The following is a 23,237-nucleotide window of genomic DNA, read 5'->3' as shown; positions in this document are numbered from 1 at the left end:
AGAACTCAAATGCTAACATACTGTACAGTAATCAAGGCCACATGTATTCTACAGTACATTAGGTCTTTATTATATAGCAGCAATCTCCCCTGCCCAAACTTATTTGGCTTGTTGAGGGATTTGGTGAGGTGCCTCCCCTTTCATCTTGTGGTTGTGCCCTAATTCTTCATTTTCTTCCCCTTCCCTGAGTGGCTCATTTCCTCCCCAAATTTACATGGTCCATTGGTGACTCAGATATGCTCAGTGCCTGCCAAGTCAGAATGGAAGGGGATCAGAGAGGAGGAAAACTGATTCTGTTGGTGCCCAACTCACTTGGCCATCTTGCCCCACAAGTCTAGATCTCCTCTACCCTCATTAGTCGGACAGAGGCATAACATACTCATGTGGCCCCCACAGCGCTCTCCAAGTTAAAGAGATAGTGCAGAAGCTGCAGACTAGAGCTTGCATACCCAAAAAGCTCCTTGGGAACAGAAAAAGCCTTCTGGCTTCCCCAATGCTATTTGCCAGAGGATGAGGGGGAATGGCTGGAGGGAAAGGGTTGTGAAGAATCACCAAAACTCTGCAAGAAAGAAAGTACTTGAAGCTGAATTTTTCTGGTGCTTCTGAGCTCCACAGAGGTACAGATCTGGCCTGAAACTCTCACTTTTTCTGATCCAGAGCCACCTCCTCAGCTAATGATCAGCTGGCTGGCTTTGAAGAAACCCAGTAGCTTTGGCTCTTCAGTATCTGCTTTTGCAATAGTGCTACAGCAGGGAGAATATTTATGTGGTAAAAGCAGTTTTTTGCAACAACCTCACAGAAAAGAATGTTACGCAGCCATTTGACCAGATACAAAATATGTTGCACACAGGGACCTGGCATTAACGCCAAAGCACTTTGGAAACTATCATTTAACTTTCTGTTCCAGAACCTCATCTTCTTTGTGTTTGCTTTCTTCTTTATTGGGAAGGGGAAGAGGTACCAAAGAGATAAGACCACTGTCAGCTTGTGATGTATTAGCTTTAATGTACTGTACTTCACTGTGACCCTCATGGCAATAATGTAAACAGAGCAAAATCCATAACAAAGACCTTCCTTGGAGAGGTCACTTCTGCCAGCTCTTGTAACAGGAATATAGCTGGAAGATATAAATCTTCAGATGTCAGCACACAAAGAGAATTCAATTCATTGTTTGATCTTAACCAGATAAAAACTAAAGTTAATTTTTTTCACCAATGGAACACATTCGTCCAGTGTATATTCTTACTGTTACCAAGTTGTCTTCAGATAACCAGAGTGGCAAGGTTGTATGCCAAATCTAAAAACAATAGCAGCTGGACTGGTTATTCTATTTCCTCAATAATAAGAGCTTACGGCCTAAGAAGAAACTATGTTATAACTTTCCATTTCTCTCAGAAATATGATTTTGTAAGACTGGTATTGTTGAGGTCTATATATATATATATATATATATATATATATATATATTATAGTGTCTTGATGATTTCTATGACAAGTTGTTCAGTTTATAAGTAACAAGGGAAAAAAAGATGGATTTTTCTTGCAAGCTAAGCTTGGAATTGGTAGATCAAACTGGGTTTTATCTTGTTCATGAACTATTCTTTAAGTGGAATCTAACATAGTGACAGAATTATTGCCCAATCTGAATAGAAGTCAGCTCACTCCAATGTAGAATAGCAAAACCAATACAGCTAATAAGAATAAAAGCTATTTTTTTGTAATTAAAGTAAGTAAATAAGACTGAGTACACAGAGGAGGCAGATATTTTGCAGTCATTTTCATAGTGGAACCACTCTTCAAGGGACAATTCTCTGATAAACTCTGAGAATTCCCTACTCTGTATTCAGGTTTCAGAGTAACAGCCGTGTTAGTCTGTATTCGCAAAAAGAAAAGGAGTACTTGTGGCACCTTAGAGACTAACCAATTTATTTGAGCATGAGCTTTCGTGAGCTACAGCTCACTTCATCAGATGCATACCGTGGAAACTGCAGCAGACTTTATATATACACAGAGAATACAGCAGGACAGTGGGGTGGGAGGAGGTATTGTTTCATATTCTCTGTGTATATATAAAGTCTGCTGCAGTTTCCACGGTATGCATCTGATGAAGTGAGCTGTAGCTCACGAAAGCTCATGCTCAAATAAATTGGTTAGTCTCTAAGGTGCCACAAGTACTCCTTTTCTTTCTACTCTGTATTATCTCATAAATCAACAAAGCAATCTCAAACAAAGGGTAAGTGATGCAAATCTGACGCACAGTCTCCAAGCGATGACTTCTACTTCCTAGCAAATCCAGCCTTGACGGCAATAAGGTCCACAAGCACACAAACTTAATTAACAGGAATGTATGAGATCTAGCAACTCACTAGTAAAGCAAACCCTATAACAACATGGTAATACTGGTGCTGAAGACGCTCTTGCCTTTGTATAGGGTTGGCAATAGTAACACAAATAGAAATATCAGAATTTGATCTCATACTGCACCTTTTACTCACAAGTATTCCTAGATTTGAAGACATAAAGGACCTTTTGGATCACCTGATCTCCAGCATAACAAAGACCTTAGAACCTCACCCTGTAATTTCTACATCAAACCCAGTACTTCTGTTTAAGCTGTACTCTCAACTCAAAGACATAAGGCACTCAATCACAACAGTCATCATTAGGAGCTGAAAAATAGTACAAACGCAGCCTTACATATTAAAACCTCTTATTGACAGAGGGAAGGTGGACCAGAACACTGAGTTTACAATCTGAGAAGTGGCATGGAATCTCTTGTTTCAGGGCGATAATCATCAGAAATGGGCAGAAGGGAATTCCACATAATACCTCAGCTAACCTGTAGAACTGTACTAGGTTTAATCCCATCACCTTCTGGCCCAAATGAGAGAATGCTAGCGCATGAGCTTATGGCAACATGAGAACCATTAAAAAATAATAAATAATCCCACAATAATGCTTCCAGAGCTGACTTTAGATTTTTCAACAGCAGCAGAAGTAATAACTGTGTCACCATATAATTTACTCAGAGTCAACTGACAGCATAATACAAAAGCACTACAGGTTTTATTTTGCAAATAAGGAGTATAACATGCTAAATCACGTGGTGAAAGGAAAGTCACGAAACTGCACATATCTAAAAACAGGGAAAATATTTTTACTTTCAATTTAAGAAATTTAAAGAAAATGCTGTTAAAAACCATGTCTTTCAAATTAGAACCAGAAGGGAGAAAACAAGACTTTTGTAATATAGTCAACTTTGAAACCTATCCTCTTGGCCAGTCCTGTACAAACACATATAACCCAAGTGCTTGAAAATTTCTTGTATTCCTTTTGCTACAGCTCTCAAATTGTGCATGACTGCATGTGCCTGAGAGAGAGAGTGTGTGCGTGTAAACCATTGACTGAGATATATCAGAAACCCTTATCTTTCCTTCTCAACAAAAAATACCATGTTTAGATTTGTTGTACATTACACACAATACTGAAAAGATGTTAGAGATAACCAGGCAAACAGGTGTAAAAATGTTCCATTACAGCGTTAGCATGATAAAATGGCTACTTACCTTTTATTGTGATTCTTCAACAGCATTGTGTCTGCATAGTCACACCAGAGAGGAATGTGTCCCCAACCCAGCAATGGTCAACTTCAGAAATATTCAGAGCTCAGGTTATAAAAGGACCCCCAACTATCTCAATTCCTCCTGGTAAACCAATAATGCTGTAAGATTAGTAGTTACAGGCAATGGGGAAGATGGGCAGACAGTGTGAAAATGCTCATACATCACTCTTGAAAAGCTACAGTTATGACAAGTAGCCATAATTTTCTTCTTGTGTTCCAGCAATGGCAGAGACACAGCGTGGTTTCCTACCTCCACAGGAGTTCTGCCACCATTGTTTTCAATATTAGCATTGAGTGGGTGATGGATAAGCTCAAGGAGGCAGCTGCCGATGCTGCTGAGCTGAGCATTATTCTGTTTTGCGATCTTGAATAAGCCAATGACATTTCTTGTTGGCTCAGTTTGGTGAATTGCTGCACGGACAGGTCAATCTTGACGGGCAAGAAGCAGTACGCATAGGTCTGGTTATTTATCAGGATAAAACAAAGACCTTGACCATCACTATCATGCAGCCTCCAGCTCCAGATTATAACCAGCTCAGTATTAACCTGTCCGGACAGGACATCGGGAAAGTGGTAACTGTTGAGGACTTGGGCAGCATCATAGACAGTACTGGAGGATGCTCAAGAGATGTAGACACCTGTATAGCAGCAGCTGCCACCATATTTTTGGCCTTTCGGCAACCTCTGTGGCAATGACACAACATCAAAGCTTGCTACAAAGTTGCAGATCAATAGAACGTTGGTTATACCAACTTTGTTGCATAGCAGCAAAACATGGCACTGACGAAGTCTGAAGAGCATTGGATTGACATTTTCAATTCTTGTTGTGTTTGCCAACTGCTCCACATTAAGTGTCAGGACGAGATCAGAAATGAGGATGTTCTAAGCCAAACACAGCAATTGCCTCCATCATCAGCACTGGGTCGGCTTAGGCAGCTTTCTTGGTATGGATATGTTATTAGAATGGAAGTCCAACTAATTCTGAAGCGTCTTTACCAAAGAATGCCGCTACACAGCTGGAGATCAGGTGGTCACCAAAAGCTTCAGAGGTGCGATAAGATTTCCAGGGATGGACAAACTGAATATCCAGCCAGACTACCGTAAGAAGCTATCTAGAGATCAATCTGGGAGCTGCTCAGTCTGCTAGGCAGCCACATTCCGTTGGGATTTGCCATGATGATGATGGTTCCAAAACAAGTCTCAGAATCAGATGCTGAGTTGAGAGAGTAGTGCTGTATAAATGTCTGAAGAAAACCCCAGGTGGCAGCCCTGCAGCAGGAACACCTTGCACCTAAAGCATAAGGTGTGCATTTAACATTATCTTTTATCAATCTGAAGAATGCAAATGAATATATGCATCAACTAGGGAAGTTTATGTACATATAGACAAAGCCCAAAGTGAAATATCTTGATTTGGAACGTAATTTTAATTGAAAGAGTTAAAAATGAAAATAGTTATTTGAAGTTCAAGCTTACAGTGCTGCATCCCTTGAGGACACAGGCTTTTATTAACAAAGGAAACGCAGTACCAGAAAATCCTAATCCTAAAAGTAAAAGGTCACAAAGCAGCAGCAGCAGGTTATAGCTCTTTATTTCCTTATTTGGCCAATAACAGCCCTCCTTTCAAGAAAGTTCAGCAGGAGTTCAGATCTTACCAACCTAACAAACAGAAACATGCAAGGAAATTTGTGGGCTTAAAGGGATACTTAGTTTACAAATGCAGGAAATGTATCATCTGTTGCTCTCACAGACAAGTTTAATTACCACATTTAAAAAGTGAACATTTTTAGCAACACTTTCAGGATCAGGAGAGCATTTCTGACAGCCAGAATGAGTTTAAACACCGCAGCACTATTTTTAGCTTTAAAAATAAACACTTTCATAAATATTCCCAAACCAATTAGCAGCAGCTAGAAAGTAAAGGTGTTTACATTTAGTTAGGACTAGACCCAACAATTTACAGACTGCACATAAGAAACAAAAGAGCACAAGCCCAATCTACTATCAAGGGGTGACTACAAATTTACCCTGTTTAATTTTAAAATATGTTAACTTAACCTTAATGTAAATCAGTTGAACCACAGAGACACACGTGCCACTGAGAACTGTTCAAAGACACCTGTTGTACAGCTTTTAAGATTTTGATAGTATGATTCCACGTCTTAATGCATTTCCTCAGAAAAATGTAACATTTTTTCACCGTGTGTGTGTGTGTGTGTGTGTGTGTGTGTATAAAAATCAAAGGAAGCACTCCTTGTTGAATTACAATAACCAGTGTCTTTTATTATTACATTACTACTACAGGTATCAGATCCAAAAACCCTAGAAATATTGGAAAGGGTTCAGAATCCAAACCTTACCTGTGTTGTCCTGCTGCACATTTAGTGTCCCTAATTCTACAATGGGCCTAATCTAAACCTTGGATGCCAACACTTCTCAGTTTTAGGGTGGGAAAGATAATTGGGAGGAGGTATTCAAACTCAGGACTCCAATCTAAATAACTGATCTCAGGCTCATTTCTAACTACTGCAGCATTATTACTACAAAACTTCTACTGGTATTTTAGCTTTATAGGTCCAGCCCTAATCCAGTAGCATTTAGGTAAATAGTTTAACAACATAAAAGTCTGTATGAAGTAGCTTACAGTTAAATATTACCAGTTGCCTAACTCCGAGTAAATTTTAACTGGTTATTAAGAAAGCACCACAGGTAAAGCTAATATCTATGAACATTAAACAGACATTTACTTTAAATTAAATTAACCATTAGCTATTTCTTCTTCTACAGAGTAAGGATATTTTAAAGCTAGACAATATATTGACTGATGATGTATTTTACAAAATAAGCAGTCAGTTATCAGCAATCTGTTCTTTGCCATCTCTGTAGAAGAAAGGATGGATCAACTAAAAAAAGAAGACATTTTTAAACAGCAAAGAAAAAACACAAGCCTGCTGTGTATTAAATACTTTTGGCGGACTACACAAAAGATTAAACTCATTTAGGTACCAGAAACAAAAACTATTGAAGTCAAGATCAGCATTTCATCTGTTCAGCAAATCTTTCAACATTAGGCTATCACAACCCTGTCTGTCTCTACCCACACAGTAACAAATAAAAGGAGAAAAAAGCTGTCTGAAATAGATGTTTGCAAGCAGAATGTTTAGTACTACATATGTAGAGCTAAAAGAGGCTTCAAGAGAACTCTGGCTTCATTTTAACACCTTGCTATTTATTTCTTCCACTAAATTCAAACATGAAACTAGACTCTTGAAAAACAGACAGTCAGAGAAAAATGTATTTCTGAGCATGCTCTTAATTGCAAAGTCCATCTTAAAGAGGAAGATGTTGACTGATGGACATCTAATCTGCCATATTTTAACTAATATTTTTAGAACTGTAAATATATATTTTTAAAAGAATGAAACATTCCTAATTGTACAACATCCATTCGTCTAGGAGCTCCATATCATAACTACCATCAAAACATCAACCAGACTCTTTTTTAAATTAGTCAAACTAATGTACATGCCAGTCAATAAAATACTGCTAAACCGAAGGAAAAGATGGCAATATTTTCTACTGGACTCTTCCAATCTTTCCAGAAGTGTGCTTAATGTAGATGATTCTGCCACCATAAAACGTGATATGTATTTTTAAACAGCCCGCAATACTTCCATTTCACTTACTGATTAAACTATATCATCCTCTTAACCATTCAGAATAAAATTAATTTGAAATGGATAACTGATGGAATTGTGCAGTGTCTACAAATGCAATTAATCACTTGATGAAGATGATTTTAGGGCAGGCATAGGCAACAAATATGAAAACATGAATCTTAAAGCTTCTTTCACTTTTGTCAATTGAAATGTATTCCACTGGACTACTTGATATGATTTGGGAATGAGGCCAGTTGGTAGATTGATTAAACAAAGGGCTCATTTTAAAAAAGAAGAAAAAATGTACTTCTTCAGATGTTCTTAACAGAAGTGATCTGATGTTTAGTAACTATGTTTAGGCCATATATATTTTGACTTCCAGCAACACGTGGTAAGTCGAGAAATGGTGACAGCAACATTTCCCCCCCACGACTACACAGGGATTTCCTGAATGTCTGCATGTGCCACTAGAGGCTCCAATTCAATAAGATAGTTCCTAAGCATCTGCTTAGGTAATCAGTGGGACTACTCATGTGCTTAAAGTTAAGCATGTGCTTAAGTACCTTGTTGAATTGGTGCCAGGATAAGAATTGGGAAAGGGAAGGAAAGAGGTAATGGTTAGGAACACCTGTTATGGTACCATCATCAAAATAACACTGGAAAACTTGACAAAAGGGGGCAAGGGGAGAGGAAACAAAAATTCAAATGAAAAAAAAACTTACTGGATGCAAAAAAACCGGAAAAAAATCCTGCCCTTATTTATTTTAAAATATCTTAATCTGAGTTTAGTTATCAGTTATTAGTTTGGGTTTGCACACGTTCTTTGTGAGTTTTCTCTATTATGAGTATTAATCACTATGGTCAGTAATTTTTAAATTCTAAATTAATAAAATTACACATATTGTGACAGGACAAGGCCAGATGGCTATAGAAAAGTAGCAGGAGATAGATATATTATCTCCAGGCTAAACAAATCCCTGGTACCAGGATAAATTAAATGGCAGCTGCTCCAAGTCAATTAAGACACCTGGGGCCAATTAAGAACTTTCCAGAAGGCAGGGAGAAGGCTAGGTTGATTGGGACACCTGAAGCCAATCAGGGGCTGACTGAAACTAGTTAAAAGCCTCCCAGTTAGTAAGGTGGGTGTGGATGTCAGGAGCTGTGGGAGGAAGTTGTGCTGTTGGAGAGACTGAGCAGTACACGCTATATCAAGCACAAGGAAGGAAGCCCTGAGGTAAGGGTGAAGTGGAGCCTGAGGAAGGGGGGGCTGCTGTGGGGAAGTAGCCCAGGGAATTGTACATGTCATGTTTCTAAAAGGTCAGCTACCATAGCTGATACTATTGTAGGGTCCCTGGACTGGGGCCCAGAGTAGAGGGTGGGCCTGGGCTCCCCTGTTCCCTCCGCCCCCCCCCCCACACAATTAGTCATGGAGACTGGGAGACAACAGAGACTGTGCAAGGAAGGATAGCTTCTCTCACCTCCCTTGCTGGTTTATGATGAAAATGGCTCAGTAGACTATGACCCTTGTCTCTAGACAGAGAAGAGTTACATGGGGAGGGTCACAGCGAGCCTCTGAGGCTAGTGAAATCTGCCAGGACATGTGGGACCCATGGACACAAGGACAGAGCTTTGTCACAATATACAGTATGTTAGATATCTTTTAAAATTAAACCATGCTGTCATTGGAAAGTTTCTGCTACAGTAAAATATGTACACAGCTATACTGCACAAGGGCCAATGTAAATATTTGAAAATTCAGGCATTGCATCATGACACTTGCAGAAATAATCATAACATGAAAAGCTGGATAGAGGCTGCCTTATATCTCACCCTAAAATACTGAAGGCCAGAGAAATACTGTTCTGTGTACATTTGAATGTAGTATAACAATGTGTATTTTAAAGATCTTTGTACAGAACTATACAAAATCTGAGATGGTGTAGAAATAATAATATTTGAGCTCCTTCAAAGGAAAGGGATTATGATGCAAGTGAAGAGTAAATTATGCATTTAAACAGATTTAAGTAGAGCAGGGATCATTTCAGGCCTGGAGAATTGTAACTAGTACACACAGCATTGGTCTGCCATCAAACTGTATAAAAGCTGCCAGGGCAATGAAACACAAGGCCTCAGCACCAAAATCAAAGGCCTCTTAACACTTAAGGTAAAGGAAATTCTCCATTAGCTGTAATAGTATTAGGGTTCACACCTTTTTTAGTCAGTTGCTTTCTGAGGGAGGCTAGGAAGAACAGACAGAGCAAATCCTAGTGTAATTAAGCGCAGGGCTCAAAGGAAGAGAAAAATCAATACTAATATTCTTGAACATCTTCAGAAATGTCGTCACATCACTCCTCTGTACATAAAACATGTCATGACTTAAGTACAGGGCTTAAGACTTGAGAGCTTCCAGGGCTACACATGAGCAGTCTCCAGGGTGGTATAAAAGCTGCCTTTTATAAGCCTTGCAAAGGATACAAGATATTGGGATTTGAAGCCATTACTGGTTTAAGGCCAGGTCTACACTAGAAAATTAGGTCAGCATAATTTAGGGTTGCCAGGCTTCTGGTTTTTGACCAGAACGCCTGGTCGAAAAGAAACCCTGGTGGCTCCGGCTGGCACTGCCAACCGTACCATTAAATGTCCGGTTAGCAGCACAGCGGGGGCCTGGCGCTAAGACAGGCTCCCTGCCTGCCCTATCTCCGCATGGTGGCCGGAAGCGGCCGCCAGGTCCCTGCAGCCCCTAGATGCAGGCGTGAGGGCAGCTCGTGGCACCTCCCTGGCTGCCCATGCATCTAGGGGCTGCAGGGACCTGGCGGCCGCTTCCGGGTACTACAGTAAGCGCCTCCGGGACCCCACACCTGCTCCCAGCTTCAAGTCCCCCCCGCATCCAAACGTCCTCCCAGAGCCCACACTCCCACCCCAATACCCTGTCCTCTCCTGCACCCCAAATCCCTCATCCCCCGCCCCAGAGCCCTGACCCCCCCTGCACCCGAACCCCCTGCCCCATCCCGAAGCCCTCTCCCACACCCTGAACCTCTCATTTCTGGCCCCACCTGGAATCTGCACCCCCAGCCCAGAGCCCATACCTCCCCCACACACATCCCAACCCCCCCCCCCCCCCGGCCTGGGATGAAGAAAAGGAAACATTGGAAAGAAAAGGAAACATGGAAAGAAAGGGTGAAGAAAAGGAAACACGGAAAGAAAAAAACATAGCGGCTGTTTGAAGTTGCTCAGGGATTTGGAAGATAGAATGGGCCAGTCATGTGATTATATGAATCTAAGGGTATGTCTACACTATGAAATTAGGTCGAATTTATAGAAGTCGGTTTTTTAGAAATCGTTTTTATATATTCGAGTGTGTGTGTCCCTACAGAAAATGCTCTAAGTGCATTAAGTGCATTAACTTGGCGGAGCGCTTCCACAGTACCGAGGCAAGCGTCGACTTCCAGAGTGTTGCACTGTGGGTAGCTATCCCACAGTTCCCACAATCTCCAGAAATGAGATTCAAAAGTTTGTGGTTCTTTTCCTGTCTACCTGGCCAGTGCATCTGAGTTGAGAGTGCTGTCCAGAGCAGTCACAATGGAGCACTCTGGGATAGCTCCCGGAGGCCAATACCGTCGACTTGTGTCCACAGTACCCCAAATTCGACCCGGCAAGGCTGATTTAAGCGCTAATCCACTTGTCAGGGGTGGTGTAAGGAAATCGATTTTAAGAGCCCTTTAAGTCGAAAAAAGGGCTTCATCGTGTGGATGGGTGCAGGTTTACATCGATTTAACGCTGCTAAATTCGACCTAAAGTCCTAGTGTAGACAAGGGCTAATAAGCAGAGATGTGTAATTAGACCTACAGAATTTTTTTAAATAAGACTATCTTTCCACAGTTAGAAGCCTGCACTATATCATATACTAGATCAGCAAACTAACTGCAGAAAGAATTGTTTTGTTTTTTTTTAAATGGGATGCATGCTAACAGAGAAAGTAGAAGAAAAATTAAGTAATTATTCAAAATGTATAAATCTATAATCAATCACTTACCTTAAGTGCTTCAAGAAAGAATAAAAATAAGACTTAAGGCAGAAGTCTTATGGATAATAAAAACTGCTCTATCTTTGAGCAACATAGATTTTACTTTGTAGATTTTCGAGCTTGTGTAAATAAAGCACTGAAAACACTGCTAAGAGCCAGATATCACATGGGCAGGCACTGTGGATGGTTCCAGCTGTGCAAATGTACTTTTTTAATTTTAATACCTTATTTACCTTTTGGTCTTTTAATTAATTTGAAGTGGATTTAGTAGAAATGTGCTAGATTAACAGCCCTGCAAATCCATGACTTAATTTAATTTATGGAAAATATGTACCAACACTAAACAGTGCAAGACAGTGAAGAACCAGGTATTATGAGTTTAAATTTACCGTTCCCACTGCTTCCCGCTTTTGGACATGAGAGGTTTGTATTCAAGTATGGTGCATAACCCTTGGACATTTGAGTTCCCACCAGAGTCGTTTTGGAGCATTCACATGGGAACAAAGATCATTCCGAAACTACGTTGGCTCCAAAAACACTTACCTCTTTCCCAGCTGGATGGGAATTCCCTTGGGGCAATAAATAAGTGCAAAAATTAGCATTAAAACTCACATATATTTCTGCCAGGAAATCCACCAATTGGTCTCAGAGCAAATGAACAAAACTTAATGTCATCGCCTTCCAGCCTGACATGCCACCTCCAGCCCCTCAAAATCCAGAGCCCCAAACACTGTTTACATGAAGGACTTTCCCGCTGAGTGCATGTTGGAGAAGAAACAGGAAATTATTCTGTCATGTTGCCCACTCTGCGCTTGTATTAGTTTTGGGTACTTTGTGCTCATTTTCCTTTGCTCCCCACTGTAATATAAAGCAGTGTCTTTGAATTTAAAGGCATAGAATGGAGCACGTTATTTGAGAAAAAACATATGTATAATACATCTAGAGACATATCAGTTAGAGAGGGTGGATAGTCTATTTCCAGTTTGTGACATCTGTCCATTAAACAACAGAACTAAACTTGGTAGTTTTTATCCTCCACTTTTGTTTATTATTATTTGCATCTTGGCACTAAGACAACCTTAGTTCATTTTCAGCATTTGCACAAACTGCAAATAAATTTGCTTGTAAGACTTTAGCAATGAAAATTAGTGGAAGGGTGCTCAGAATATTCACACTAGAAATCTATATTTTATCTATCTAGTATATTTACAACTAGTATATTTGCAATTGAATGGTTTACATTAACAATATGTATGCATACAACATGACTTACCAAAAAATAATAAGTTTATTTTATTTCCTGCACTTCAGATATACAGTAACTCCTTGTGGTATTTATGTTCCTGAAAAATGCAACTTTAAGCAAAACGATGTTAAGCGAATCCAATTTCCCCATAAGAATTAAATGTAAATAAGGAGGGGCGGGGGAAAGGTTCCAGGGAAACTTTTTTCACTGGACAAGAGACTATATATGTGTGTGTGTGTGTGTATATACACACAGTAAGTTTTAAACAAACAATTTAATACTGGTACACAGTGATGATGATTGTGAAGCTTGGTTGAGGTGGTGGAGTCAGAGGGTGGGATATTTCCCAGGGGATGCCTTACTGCTAAATGATGAACTAGCACTGGGGTGAGCCCTCAAGGGTTAACCCATTGTTGTTAATGTAGCCTCACACTCTACAAGGCAGCACGAATGGAGGAAGGGGAGCCAGCATGGCAGACAGAGACCCACTCCATGTGTGAGAGAGAGATGCGCATTGCCCCTTTAAGTACACTAACCCCACTCTAAGTACATTGCCTTTTTAAGTAAATCAGCAAGTTGAGACAGAAGCTGCTGCCAGGAAGCTTCCTCTGTCCTGAGCCCTGTCCTGTCCCCATCTGCTCTATGGAAATGGGGTAAGTGGGGTGCAGAAGCAGGGGGGAGAGGGACACCCTGACATTAGCCTCCCTCTTCCTCCTCCTCTCCCCCCTGTCCTGCACAGCAAGCAGAAGGCTCCAGGGAGCAGCTCCAAGGCAGAGGGCAGGAGCAGCACATGGCAGTGGGAGGAAGGATAGCTGAATTGCCGGCAATTGATAGCCTGCTGGGCGGCTGCCACACAGGGAACTTAGGGAAATGGGGAGCTGACAGGGGGGCTGCCAGTCCACCCTGGTTCCAAGCCCCCACCAGCTAGCTGCAATGGGCTGCTCTTCCTGCAAGCAGTGGACAAAGCAGGCGGCTGCCAAACGACATTATAAGGGAGCATTCCACAACTTTAAACGAGCACGTTCCTTAACTGATCAGCAACGTAATAACAAAACAACATTAACCAGGACGGCTTTACGTGAGGAGTTATTGTACTTTTTTCTTTGTATTTCTGCCACAAGCAGCAGAAAACACCACTAAATGGCACTATTTGGGAATGGTACTTTTCTTTGGCTCTATAGGATTTGGAGGGTGGGGGAAAGTTGATTCCTGGGCTATGTCTACACTACTGCTTATGTCAGTATAATTTATGTCACTCAGGGATATGAGTTACGCCAATATAAGCACCGGTGTAGACAGTGTTATGTTGGCAGGAGAAGCTACAGCCACGCACAGAGGTGGTTTTATGATGTTAACAGGAGAGCTCTCTCCCGTCGGCATGGAACATCTTTACCATACACCGTGCAGCTGCGCCATTATGTATAGACAAGATTTGAAAACAAGTCTACAGTTTGGTTTCTTTGTCAGTTGTGCAAAGAGTAATAGATCACATCCTTTTTAAAAATAAAAGGAGGACTTGTGGCACCTTAGAGACTAACCAATTTATTTGAGCATGAGCTTTCGTGAGCTACAGCTCACTTCATCGGATGCATACCGTGGAAACTGCAGCAGACTTTATATACACACAGAGATCATAAAACAATACCTCCTCCCTCCCTTGATCATCATGCACATTGTGTAGAGAGTTGTCACTTTGGATGGGCTATTACCAGCAGGAGAGTGAGTTTGTGTGTGGGGGGGTGGAGGGTGAGAAAACCTGGATTTGTGCTGGAAATGGCCCAACTTGATGATCACTTTAGATAAGCTATTACCAGCAGGACAGTGGGGTGGGAGGAGGTATTGTTTTATGATCTCTGTATGTATATAAAGTCTGCTACAGTTTCCACGGTATGCATCCGATGAAGTGAGCTGTAGCTCACGAAAGCTCATGCTCAAATAAATTGGTTAGTCTCTAAGGTGCCACAAGTACTCCTTTTCTTTTTGCGAATACAGACTAACACGGCTGTTACTCTGAAACCTTTTAAAAATAATCACTAAAAGCACTATACAAATCAAATCAGGATTATTTCTTTATGAAAATTTTATTTAATCTAGTTAATGTTCTAAATTGCATCTGTGCAATCATGCATGCTATTGCACATCTCCAATCACTGAAAAATTGAGTCCAAATTTTAGTACCACCATATGAGACTAAAGAAGGAATATTTTCAAAATTACATACAGTTACATGGAAAAATCTTTACAAATTTAGTTAGTAGTAACAAATTAAAATCTAAACCCTTTAACAGCAACCAATGTGCATTCACTGCAATCTGAAATGCCTGAAAGTACACTTATATTCTGAAAACTGATTGTACAAATGACAGCTTAGCGTTATATCTTTCTTCCCTTCCGTTAACCTATTATCAAATTTAGCTGAATTTCACAGTCAAACAAACAAATTCCTTTTTTCCCTTTTTTTTTTTTTTAAAAATGACACACTCACAAGCTTATTCTGGTATCTGAAAATCAATAGTGATGGTGCTAAAAGCATTTATCTGAAACCACCCCCTCACCATAAACTGCAGTGAACTTGGTTTTCAAATGTCAAAATCCAAACCAGCACCAGTTTTGCCCATTATTAAAATTTCAAGGTATGTATTTTTTTTCTTTGCACTTCACACCAATTATTTCAATTCTAAAATCAGACACAGCTTAACGCTTGTGACGCACAAAATAGCGTGGACCGCTTTTCTACTGTTCTGTTAGTTCTGCATTGCTGAGAAGAAGAATATCTCGTCTTTCAGGCACATCATGTCTTCAACACCTAATATCCTATAGCGAAGGAGGGCAAAAGTTAGGCCCTGACTACATGAGAAAATTGTGCTGATTTAGCTAAATTGGTTTAGAAGCTACGTTAGGCCAGGGCTACACAGGGGATGGGGGTTGGGTCCCAAACGAAGATATGCAACTTCAGCTATGCTATTCGCGTAGCTGAAGTTGAAGTATCTTAGCTAGACTTACCTGGCCATCCGCACAGCGGAGAGTCAACTGTGGCGGCTTCCCCATTGACTCTGCTTACTCCTCCTGCCAAGGTGGAGTACCGGCATCGATTCGGGGATTGATTTATCGCGTCTAGATGAGATGCGATAAATCGATCCCCGATCCAGCAGGTAGTGAAGATGTATCCTTAGTTAAATCAGCACAATCCCCTGGTTGGGGATGCCTTTACTTTGTTTTAAAAGTCCCTTATATTGTTTTAGGTTCAGTTGGTAAGGAAGTGACGTGGCCAACTGTCAATAAACTCAGCAGATAAAACTTGGAAATGATAAGAAGCAGACAGCATGGCTCTGATCTTCCAGTATAGAGAGGCTATTTTACGTTATATCGCCAGCAGATTATGGTCCTATACCTGGCCATGGAAGGATAAACTCAGTGTATAGGTTTATCTAACTCTGATGCCATAGCTCCTATACCATCTGTTCTTCCCCGTCACTAATGTAGGAATTGTGGCCTAGGGAACAAGGCACAGCCAATGTGTCCCTGTACACCACTGACCCCTGGCTGCAGTATCAGCCTCTCGGGTTAAGGTTGAGAATGGCTTTCTATTTAAAGGTCAGGTTTTCTAAGTCTCTAAAATTTGCATGCTTACTTGGATTGTCTTGAAATTTCCTGTGCCTCCTGGGGGTACTTCGTAGTGTTAGTGAGGAAAATTTTGAGTCATTGGAGCAACGAAAATCAACAGGTTTTCATAACTTCTTTTCAGAACACTTGAGGCTCAAACCATCGGTCTGACTGTCCCCCAATTAATGTCAGTCACTCAACATTTCTCTGAGCTAGTGTATGGCACCCACTCTCACTTTAGGGAAGCAATATTGAAAACATTACTAAAGGAAGAGTTTTGTGGACCCGAGCCTAAGTGAATTGCTCAGTGCCACACAGGAAGTCTGTCATGGAGCAGGGAATTGAATCCAAGGTCCCAACCACTGGATCATCCTTCCTCTCATGCCTACCTCATAAGTATTCACTTTGGGGGGGGAAGGAGGTAAGACTGCAAACTTATTTGCTCTTCAGTAGATTCAGGCACTGAGTTAATGAAAGATTTATCAACTCACTTCAACTCAAGTAGCTTATTTGTAACACATTAAACATGATCCCCACAGACATTTACAGTTTAGCCCTTACCTCCCAATTATAGAAGAGGCTTCAGTCTCACAAGAAATTAGAAAACTAGAGCTAAAAAAGCCCCCCGAAGTTATATCTGGACATAAGGACAAAAAAAAGCTTCACAACATTTCCCAGTACAGTACACAAATCCCCAGGGTCCCAAGCTTTTCTTTATTCTGCACCAGGATATGGGAAATGTAAAGCCAGCCAATACCTCCGTTAACTTTGTGGATGTACATTGCTTGTTAAAAAAAAGTATTTCCTGTTAAACGCTAATATATTGAACACGTTCATATTTGCAGAATCTATCCTCAAAGACACGTGAATCCTCAAAAAAGAAATTCACCAAATGTGATCTTCCTAGCCTAGTGTGCACACGGGTAACTGGGTATTGAGCAAAACTTGCAGGAGAACAGGACATAAACATAGGGATAAATTTTTGAAGTGGAAGGACACAATTCACTTTTAGCCTTACTGGGGCTAAATAAAGAAAACAACCAATAAAACATTTATTTAAGTCCAGAGCAGTGTTAAATAGCCTCCATATCAAATCACAAATTCAAGGTTAGCCCTCGTCAACCTAACCCACAGCATTCTGCCCATTTTATGAGATGGAATGTGGGTACATCAGTCTGCGAAAACTTATGCTCTTCCTCCAGTCTAATAGTGTCCACCAGTTGATCTCCTGGGTCTCACATTTAGCGCTGGGAGGTTTGAGCCTCTCACCCACATAGGACCCCAGCTATAAGCCGTGTTTTAATTATTAACTCACTTACAAACTTACAACATTTAAATCCTGTTCTTACTCTTTATTAACCTAAATCTGGGCCTCCAAAATGTGGCGAGGAAGGCAAAAAAGTCCACTGGACGGACATCTTGCCAATCCTGCACTGAGAGAAAACTTCCTTCCTGATCCCAAAAGCTGGCAGTCAGATCCGCAGCACCAGCTCAAGCTACTCCTCCACCATAAAAGTGTGAGGGTGGGGCAGCAACAAGCAACCGCAGCAGAATGCATGCTGCACGCCTTATGGACTTCATGTACAGGAAAGGGAAAGGTATGGGAGACAATCAGCTACCCCCAGCCTAAACAATGGCAGTGGAGAGAGGTAGAGAATACTCACCGCTTACCACCACTTAGGCAAGATATCCATCTATAGCTACTCAGGGAGAGAGAGAGAAGCCCTAGAGTAGACAGTCATGCCCCTCTTTTCAAGACTCCTGTGGGTCTCTCCCCCCTGCAAGTCCAATCAAACATTCTCCTTGGTTAGAGTGGAGGAAGGAGGGGAGTTTAAGACAGCCAACACAATACAGGTATAATAAGGGTTAAATGAAAGCCTGAATCCCTTTGAAGAATTAAGGATTGCCATTTATACATAAGAAAACATACTGCCCTAGACAGAGCTCTTGATCTTGATCCTAATCCTCAATGGGAACGAAGGCAACTTTGTATCATTTTAATTCTGTACAATTCAATTTTAGCATTTTAATTTTGTACAATTCTGTATACAAACGTGCAATATTCTAAACCTCATTTTAAGATCTGAAATTGCAGCTGTGGTGTTACACTACATTTAGGAGTGGATATTTATAATAAATCCATAGGAGTTGACTCACATGACAAAGACATTAATACCACTGGCTTATCTTAAATCCACAAGGTAATTTAAAACACAAAGAGCAATCACCTGAGAGAAAATTTCTAACAAATCCTTTTGACTTCATGAAGGTATTTTCAACCTCTCTCAGGATTTAAAAATACACTAGAAAATAAAACCAAAGGTATTTTACAAAAGGTTATGTTAATTATTAACTGCTTTTTGAAGTAACAACCTGGGTGAGTAAATAATTTGACAGCATGGTGGTATAAATTGCAATGGAAAAAGCAAAATAATTATTTTATGAAAAAAATGATTGAGAGAAGCTAAGGTGCATTGAAATTTTTTAAGCAAAGACAGATCATCAGATGGAAATTCACTGGGAACAAACCAGCACAGCAATAATAAAGCCACATAGATTAATTAGGGTTGAAATACTATAACAAGCAGAGTCTTGCATAATATCTCCTACTGGTAAACATTATAAATACAAAGGGACCAATCACAAGTACTGCAAGACCTGGTACTAATGCGCCTGATTTCTAATTAATTTTGGGAAAATAACAACATGATCCCCATCGCTAACTTCATTTTTATATCATACAGGTATGTTTATTGACTGAAATCACTTCTTTGGGATTATAGAAGGGTTTAATTGCATTATAGCTCTAAACTAATAGAGCTGCATCCTTAATTGCAAGAGCAAGGGTCAGGGAGTAGATAGTGGCTGCTTAGGTAAGCATGACAAGTGACATGAGCAAATGAGTACTATTCGATATGAGAGACAATAGAACAGGTTATTAGATCTCCTATTTCTTAAGTACCTCCCTACACAAACATGCAAAGTTCTATGGCGCACTGGTCTCCCATTGGTCAGACAGGGAAATAAGAGAGCTGTCAGGATAGTTAGTAATAAAATGGGCTTCCAGCAGCAGTATCTGTTTTTTAAGTAAATGTTACCACTTATAGTGGTGGTTTCCTGTAAAGAAGATATCCCCAGAAGCATGTTTAGTACAGACGTCTGTGATACAAAGTGAAAGACAACATCTAATCTATCTCCGCTAGTGCCATTAACTCGTTCCATCATCTCCCCACGCCTCTGTAGGAGATCTTCAAGCTGGTTTCAATTTCAATGGAAACACATCCACTGTGACAGAGTAACCCTCTTTTCTTTGCTTCCTTCAAATAAGGGATAGTCATATCTCAGAGACGCAATAAACTTCATAGTACAGCCTCCATTACCAACATTCTGGCTCCATATAACATCATCAAACCAAATTCCTAATATGAGGTTAGTAGGTGTTGACTAAATTGTCATTCTATCAACTTGGTCTTTCCACACTTAAATCTCAGTCGAAACAAATCACTTCATGACAGTCAGTCAAATTCCATGTTAGGATCACCTTAACTAATGCACTGAATGTATAATAAAAAAAATCCTTATATCTGAGTAGCATATAAGACTGCTGCTCGTGTTAACATGTTTGTGATTTTCTGTTCAGGTTTCCATGAAGTGCTATGACATTTTTTTAACTAGATGCAGGTAGCTATATTTTGGTCAGCTTCTTAGGCCACATCTGAGAAATTCCACTGACTGCCCACTAAATGTACCTAAGACGTTGGGCTGTGTTCAGCATAACGAATGCTGTAGTCCAGTGTAGGGTTGCCAGGCATCTGGTTTTCGACCGCAACACACAGTCGAAAAGGGACCCTGGCGGCTCTGGTCACCACTGCTGACCGGGTTGTTAAAAGTCCAGTCAGTGGCACAGCGGGGCTAAGGCAAGCTCCCTGCCTGCCCTGGCTCTGCGCAGCTCCTGGAAGCAGCCAGCATGTCTGGCCCCTAGGCACAGGGGCAATCAGGTAAGCTCTGCACACTGCCCCCACCCCGAACACCACCTTCACAGCTCCCATTGCATGGGAACAGTGACCAATGGAAGCTACGGGCGCGGGCAGCATGCATCACACAGAGCTACCTGGTCCCTCCGCCTAGGGGCCAGCAATGCCGGCCGCTTTTGGGAGCAGCGCGGAGTCAGGACAGGCAGGAAGCCTGCCTCAGCCCGCTGCGCCACCGACTGGGAGACGCCTGAGGTAAGCACCACCCAACTGGAGCCTGCACCCCAAACACTCCCTGCCCCAGGTCAGAACCCGCCTCCTACACCCTGAACCCCTCATTTCTGGCCCCACCCCAGAGCCCACACCCCCAGTTGGAGCTTACACCCCCACTGCCTGCCCCAGCCAGTAAAAATGAGTGGAGGTGAGGGAGAACTAGTGACGGTGGGAGGGAGGCGGGCTGGAGTGAGCAGGGGTGAGGCCTCAGAGAAGGGGCGAAGCAGTGGGCGGGTCAAGGGTGTTCAGTTTCGTGCAATTAGAAAGTTGGCAACCCTAGTCCAGTGACAATTTCATTTCCCTGCTGCAGACGAAAATCAAAGTGTTACTGAAGTGAATGGAAGAAGAGTATGCAAACTAGTGGATATTAATGGCAAACTACCTTGGTCTGAGGTGGGTTTTTTTATACTGTTTGTCTGCTTGTTTATATTTTTAAAATCAGTTCATTCCTGGCAATAGCAGAAGAGAGAAGAAAGCATGGCAGCTTAAAGTTCAAAGTAGCTCCTAGAACCTAAGTATGGTCACTTAGTGCAGGTGTGCCAGGGAAACCAGGGAAAGGTAGGGTTGACTGAAAGATTTGTTTTGCACAGAGGAAGTAATGACATGATATAACGAGCACATCTTCATACAGAAGTTAAAATCCATCCAAAAAACCCCACACTCCTCACTTTCAACATGCAACCCAAATGTAGTGCACACCCTTCCAGTTCCTCAAAATCTTACTGCTAAACTTTTACTTCAGAAGCCTGTAATCTAGTACCACCTTAAAAAGTTTCACAGTCAGAGTTTAAGTTTTGCCTGTGACTGAGTTGGAGGAATATGATGGGTGGATGTTGGAAGTGACAAGGAGTCTGAGACTGGGTACTTATGATGCTTAGAATGTGGATTGAAGTTCATCTTAACTATTAAAGTTGCCATAACTGGTGATTTCCTTGATTTGTAATGACTATTTTGATAGGAAATTAACTTATATTTAAGGTTGCTTAAGTTAAAGTTTGTGTGTGTGTGAATTATTTAGGTTTTAAAACTTCAGATTAATAAGCTTATACACAGCACATAGTGCAGTTTTGTTTATCACTTGATTATTTCAAATATTATTACTTACAGATAAACCAAACATGAATTATCCAGGTCTGATTATAATTAGAAATACTTCACAGGCAGAACTGCTGAAAGAACAACATGTCTATGCACCTATTGGAAAACAAGAATATCTATGCTAAACTAATTGAAACAAACACCTGGTAAAAATAAATTAGCTAGTAGAATGTTTTGTGCACTGAGGTCACACATTAAAGCTTCCCCACTTTGCCTCATGGAATTGTACGGCATTTCCCACAGATCTTTTTAATAGTATGAACAATTGATTTCGGGCTATTGTACTTTGCTTGCAGTTTTGCTTATAGTGAACACTATAGTTTCTATTTATCTGCATAAATAATAGCCTACAAAAGTCACTGTAGTACGTGAATGCCTTCCATGTATTTAAAAACTGTAAGTAAAAATATTATCTCTCATGCTTTCTTCCCAGTGTGTAGGAGAAACAACTTAAATACTTCGTATGTGTGTATTTAACACACACACCCCTTATTTAACAAAAGCCAAGACAAAGGATTTTGTTTTGCATTTTTACTTCTGAATGGGGCAAGGGATAGTAGTCACTCACTCCACAGTCCAGGTCCCTAGTCAAAGTTCTCTCTCTCTCAATCAAGGTTCGAGAGTGCAGGAGTTTCATATTTCTAGGGCAACGTAACATCCAGTGGAAGTCACAGTCACGGAGGGAAAGGCACTAATCTCAAGTAGTTGGGTATAATCCCACTGAATGCTTTGAAATTCAGCACAGAAACCTAGTATGGGACTCTGTATTCAATAGGGAATAGCTAATACAGAGAATTAAGGCAATGTGATCATGCTGACCTGTGTGGCTAAAGTAGACAGACTGCTGCATTTTGTACCAACTGGATCTTTTTGAGGGTATGTGGTTTCACTCCTAGATATAAATTGCAATAAACAAGCCTGGAGGTCATGAACGCATGGCTATGTCTGAGCCCCATATCAAGGGGCACAATCTTCTAGCAAATCAGACTTAAGTGGATCTTTGTGTCATCATGGCTATTCACACATCAACAGCAACAAGCAGTCCAATAAGACACCAATACAGCGGACCAACTTAAAAGTCTGAACACAGATGCTGTTGAAAGTGAGGGATAATAAAGAGGCAGCCAAATTCTTTAAGTTCTTCTCTCTGCTTGTAGCAACACCTCAATCTTGCCTGATTTTGTCTTGATAATGAGATAGTTGGGAGATAATGTTGCTTACATTGGACATAAAGATGTTGACCTCTGTCTCACCTGCAACTTCAGCCCAATAACCCAAAGTGGCAGAGGTCCTTCCCATCAAACTGAACCTAGAGATGCATTATGGACAACTGTTCCTCCACTTCCAAAGGCCTCACCAGCCCTTCCATTGGCTTCATACAGATGATGAATAATATAAAGGAGGAAAGAACACAGCCTTATGGGACTCTGCAGGTGAGGGCTTTAGAGGTGGAGGAACAGTTGCCCATAATACACCTCTAGGTTCAGTCTGATGGGAAAGACCTGAGCCACTGCAAGTTATTTCCTGTTCACCTTCCCAACCACTTGAAGGCAGGGCAGGAGTATTTGATAATCAATGGTACCACATGCCAGAGAACACAATGAGCATGAATGTCCCTCCCTCCTCTGTAGACAGGAGGTGGTCATCCATAAGAACAACACGGACTGTATCTGTACCATAGTCTTGTTGGAAGCCTGATTAAACAGGAGTCTGTATATTGACTGCTGGTGTTGAGAAGCTA

General features: G+C 41.0%; 1 protein-coding gene across 3 annotated transcripts in view; it reads right to left on the bottom strand.

The window, feature by feature from the left end:
* The window catches only part of PARD3B (par-3 family cell polarity regulator beta), a 615,914-nt gene that overhangs the window by 329,034 nt on the left and 263,643 nt on the right, over positions 1–23,237 (bottom strand). The gene's annotated exons all lie outside the window — the stretch shown is intronic.

This window comes from Eretmochelys imbricata, chromosome 11, assembly GCF_965152235.1.
Source record: "Eretmochelys imbricata isolate rEreImb1 chromosome 11, rEreImb1.hap1, whole genome shotgun sequence".
NCBI lineage: Eukaryota > Metazoa > Chordata > Testudines > Cheloniidae > Eretmochelys > Eretmochelys imbricata.
This window is presented reverse-complemented; position numbering and strand designations above follow the sequence as displayed.